Source organism: Cyprinodon variegatus, unplaced genomic scaffold (assembly GCF_000732505.1).
Source record: "Cyprinodon variegatus isolate N-32 unplaced genomic scaffold, C_variegatus-1.0 Scaffold0, whole genome shotgun sequence".
NCBI classification, from domain to species: Eukaryota; Metazoa; Chordata; class Actinopteri; order Cyprinodontiformes; family Cyprinodontidae; genus Cyprinodon; species Cyprinodon variegatus.
This window is the reverse complement of record NW_015150453.1, coordinates 2849879-2854880: the sequence shown is the minus strand read 5'-3', so window position 1 is coordinate 2854880 and position 5002 is coordinate 2849879. Positions and strand designations below refer to the sequence as shown.

Here is a 5002-nt window from a genome sequence, read left to right as displayed (position 1 = left end):
TAAGTCAAGATAATTTTTTTGTGGTGTCTTCTACTGGCTGTTATCAGGTATATCTGATTGTGTACAATAGGATTTTGAGCAAAGTTTTTACCATTAAATTATGCAAAAGGTGTCAGATGCAAAACATTTCAGAAACCGTATGTATCAAATATGATACATTTGGCATTATAGGGTTAAAACCGTCTCTCACACTGTAACAGATATCATTCATTCAGATCATAGTGTTTAGCAGCCTTAACTAAACAGCTTTTTCTACAGACTGGAATTAAAATCGAAGCACTGGATAAGAAAGAAATTTTTATGTATTAGCAATTCAGTAAAATTCCATAAACATGACTCTATAATGGTACTCAGTGTCTTAAAAAGAACCTTGAGCAAATTACTACAGATCGATTATCGGCCACATGATATTATATTTAATAAAAAATAAATAAATAGCAAAATACTAATAGTTGGATCAGTCATCCATGTAAGTTCCATCTTCGGACTCACAAACAATAACTTGTATTAGATAATAATGGAAAGGAAACTACAGGAATTATGAACAACAGTGGAGATAAGGTTTATAAATAGAAGTTTGAGCAGTTTTTATTGTACACGATCAATAAGAGAACACTTACAGTTGGGGAAAATAAATAATAAAGAAAAATAACAAAAAATAAGTTTGTGTTTTTCTCCAAATTGTTTAAAGAAAAACAAACTTAAAACTCTCCTCATATGGATGCCATATCCTTTTCCAACAAAACCACACAGCTATAAGTTGCAACCTAAACACATAAACGGCTGGGAGTTATATTTTTCCAAGACATTTAATAACTGTTTTCAAAGTAAGTTACTGCTATGACCCTTTCAGAGAAGTGTGTGAGGTTCCCTGTCAGAGCTTTAGAGCTTTGTTTCCATCAGAGAGCGATTGCTAGAATGACTTTAGTATCAGATATCAAGTCTGCATCGAAGCCCAAATCTTCAGAATTGAAGTCCAGTCTTGCAATAAAGAAGTAGAATAGGACAGAAAATATGTCAGCAGAACATGACCAGGTGGTTTGAATGAAAAAGAGGAAGACAGGACAGCTGATGTGTAAACATGGCTACAAAGTTGCTAGGTTTTTCTGAACTATAAACCCAGGTTTCAGTCTTCAAATTGAATTTCCTTAAGAACTCTTTTTATAGCTGCATTTAAACCCTTACTTAGGGAGTGGTAAGCTGCAAAACACAGAGCCTTCTGGGGTGAAGGGTCTTGCTCAGGGACCCAGAGTTATAGTTAAGAGTTTTGAATCAGCAATCTCTCCTGGCAACAAACTTCCTGCTCTCATATATTTGCATTGAAAAAGGACAAAGACTAGATGAGAGAATAAAGATGAAGAAAGGCTTTCTTATCAAAGGATAAGTGTATGAGTCAGGTAAACATGTAGAATGTTAAACTGCCGAGTTCAGTAAAACAGAGGTTTGTTAATCAAAGTCAGCTCTTTTGGTGCTATTGAGGCTAGATCCGTTTCAGTCATCAACCGTCTTACAACATATTTTGAAGATTGCATTAAAGGAGCTGAATAGAAACAGTAACATTCAAATAAATATAATAAATTTCATACTTCAGACTAAAAAATGCACTAAAGAGTAGATGGAAACACATTTTTCAAATAAGTTCTAATGAAGCAGTGAAAGCAGGAAGAGCTTTGCAGCTGGAGGTCAGAGACATTTTTCTATCTTATTTTGGGTTGACTCCTTCTGCATTTTACCAAGGTTACTGCAAATATGAGGTCTTAAGCCCATCAGTAGGATGGATACCTGCTCCTTTGTGTATAGAGGTATAGGATAAGTACTGCCAGAGAGCTACGAAGTGACATCCTGACCCACTGACCAGAAAACCTCTGACAAAACCATTAGAAACAGACACACCAAAACCCCACCAGTCATCTGGTCAGAGCATGGCGTGACATCGTTAAGCATGCATGCAAGCCAGCTGCAGCAATTTTTTCATTTTCAGATTCTTGGTGACCTCGAATCAAGTCCAGAGGAATATACCAATTCCTTAACAGTATGAAATCCCAGAGTAACTTATTTTACCAAGCTGAAACCTAATGTTTTTTAAATGTAGCTGATTTTTTTTTATGCATTTTCAAAATAAAATCTAAATGTATTGATAATATGTATTTTCTGGTGGCAGGTAAGGCCGCTAGCAGTATTAATCTTACACTGCAAAAAATTTGAATCTTAACAAGTAATTTTTTCTTAAAATAAGTGCATTTTTTCTTGGGTTGAGGAGGTAAGTTAGACACTGCCAATGGAACAAGACAATTTACATTTAAAATAAGAACAAAATAATTGCATTATCTTATTTTAGGTGCATTTTATCTAACTATCTTATTTTAAGAGTAAAAATACTCATTCCATTGGCAAATCCTCTTATTTATCTACTCAAATTAAGGATAAATACACTTAATTAAAGAAATCTTTACTTATTTCTAGATAATTTTTGCAGTGTAACCATTAGGGATTATTTTTAAAAGTTTTGGATCTGAAAGTGAGGTTAAGATATAAACAAAGGAGGAGGATGGAGACACAAAGAGAGTGAATATTAGACAGACGGGTAGGCAGACGGATGAGAGCAGGCGGTGTTAATGGTTGTCTCCTCTGTGCAGGTGAGCCTCCTGCGGGTCTTTACTCCCAACATACTATTGTCTCTTTATCTACTTCCCCTCGCCTCTTTTGCAGGCGCTCTGTGTTTTGACTGCTGTTTGGCCTTTCTCTATCCCTTTCCTCTCATCTCTTCTTTCATCATCAGCTCTCCTCCCTCACAGCTGCGACTCCGTGGTCCCCATAAATCCGCCGAACTTAAAAGCTCCCTTCTACTGTCAGAATATAATTAGAAATCAGGAAACAACAGGTTACTGTTGGAATTGAATCTATAATGCAAGTCTTATATTTACTATCGTTTTTGTGTTTCATGAAGATCGTTAAAGTTACAGTAAAAGCTTATTTATCAAAACATTTATGCTTTGTTTGTTTGCACCTAAAGGGGAAATATCTACTGTTTTAATCCCTGTATTTATTTATTTTTTTAAGAGTATTAACATTTTGTTGTTGGAATTATAAGTTGAATCTGAAGTAAAACTACAGGCATCACTACATTCAGACATTGTAAAGAAGGAACAAGATGAATTATGATCAACTACTAGCAGATGATGTACCACCACCTTAATCTTAAACATACAGTGCTAAATATTTAAGGTGTATCACAATATTTTTAAGCACAAGATTTTAACACGAATGAAAATTCTGCTTCTTAAAACAGTATCTTGCGACTGTTACGAGAGCACAGCTAAGGAAATAAAAGTAACTTATATGAAGCTTCAGATGCAAAGGTAGAATAATGTGGTCGAAAGGTGTATCATGATAGAAATCCTGATATCGATATATAAAAAAATTTAAACACACAACAGAATCCTGTACACACTTATAACAATTATATTGCAGTGTTTATAAAACTCCAATATAACATTTTAGAAATATTTATTACAAAATGAATAAAACTACTTTACCAAATCAATCCTGTAATCAAAGACTGTAAAGTAAACTAAAATATCAGAAGTCTGACATCACTATTATTATGAAAGGTTATATTCTGATAATATATCAATACTGAATTATTTTCCATCTCTATGTAAATTTTTAGTTTTTTCTCTTTGAGACCCTGTATTTCATTTAAACTCTCGGACTGCTCAGTGGCGCAGTGGGTAGCACTGCTGCCTTGAAGCAACAAGGTTCTGGGTTTCGATTTCTGGTCCCGGGTTTTTCTGCATGAAGTTTGCATGTTCTCCCTGTGCATGCGTGGGTTCTCTCCGGGTACTCCGGCTTCCTCCCACAGTCCAAAACCATGACTTTTAGGTTAACTGGCTTCTCTAAATTCTCCTTAGGTGTTAGTGTGTGTGTGAATGGTTGTTTGTCCTGTTTGTCTCTGTGTTGCCCTGGCGACCTGTTCAGGGTGTACCCCGCCTCTCACCCTCAGACAGCTAGAGATAGCCACCAGCACCCCCCGCGACCCCACTGTCAGAAAATGGATGGATGGATTTAAACTCTCCTTTCCTGAAACATGTTAGATAGACTGTCATCTTCTTCCAATTCCAATGAACTGGAATGTTAAAGCTCAAGAAGAATGAGGTAACAGTGAGTAAAATAAAAAATAAAAAAAGTAATAATTAGGGATGCACGATATTGGGATTTTGGCCGATATCCGATATGCCGATATTTTAAAACTCATGTCCGATATTCAGTTTTAAGGCCGATACAGACCGATACCGATTGGGGGCCAATTATATCGTGCATCCCTAGTGATAATAAAATAAATAATTAGATATTCCAATATTGAATAATAATTAAGGCTGCAAATCGATTGATCTGTCGATTGTTTTTTCGATTAATCGATTAACACTCGGATAGGCAAAGGTTCCTGAAAGAAGATTTTTTACTAAATGAAACCAGCTGAAACTAAAACTTTTCCATTTGAGGAGTTTTGGATAAAGCGTGTTCACAGACAATATATAAGATTAAAAAATTTTTTTTTATCTTTTTATGTAAAATGTTCATATATTTTTTGACAATTTTTAATTACTGCTCTATGTGGGTCGCTCTGTCAGTTAAAGGCATGTTTTAGAGCCTCTATACTCCATTTCATTGATTAATCAATTACTAAATAAGTTGATGATTTTTCCATAATTGAGTATTCCGATTACCATAAATTCCGGACTATAAGCCGCTGCTTTTTTCCCGCTGTTTGAACACTGCGGCCTATAATACAGTGCGGCTAATACATGTTTTTTTTTTCATGGCGCGAAAAACAGACCAATAAAATTGCTGAGTATTCATGGGGGTCCAATGAAATTGTTCGATACATAATTCTCACTCTCACGGTTATTTATGGTCTTGTAAATCAGTCAGCATCACCGGCGGGTTTCGGAAGGCTGGGGCGCTGCGGGATGAAGAGGACCGCGAGTGCTCAAGTGAGAGC

General features: G+C 35.6%; 1 protein-coding gene across 1 annotated transcript in view; it reads right to left on the bottom strand.

The window, feature by feature from the left end:
• Positions 1 to 5002, bottom strand: part of atg5 (autophagy related 5) — a 52467-nt gene that overhangs the window by 17801 nt on the left and 29664 nt on the right. The gene's annotated exons all lie outside the window — the stretch shown is intronic.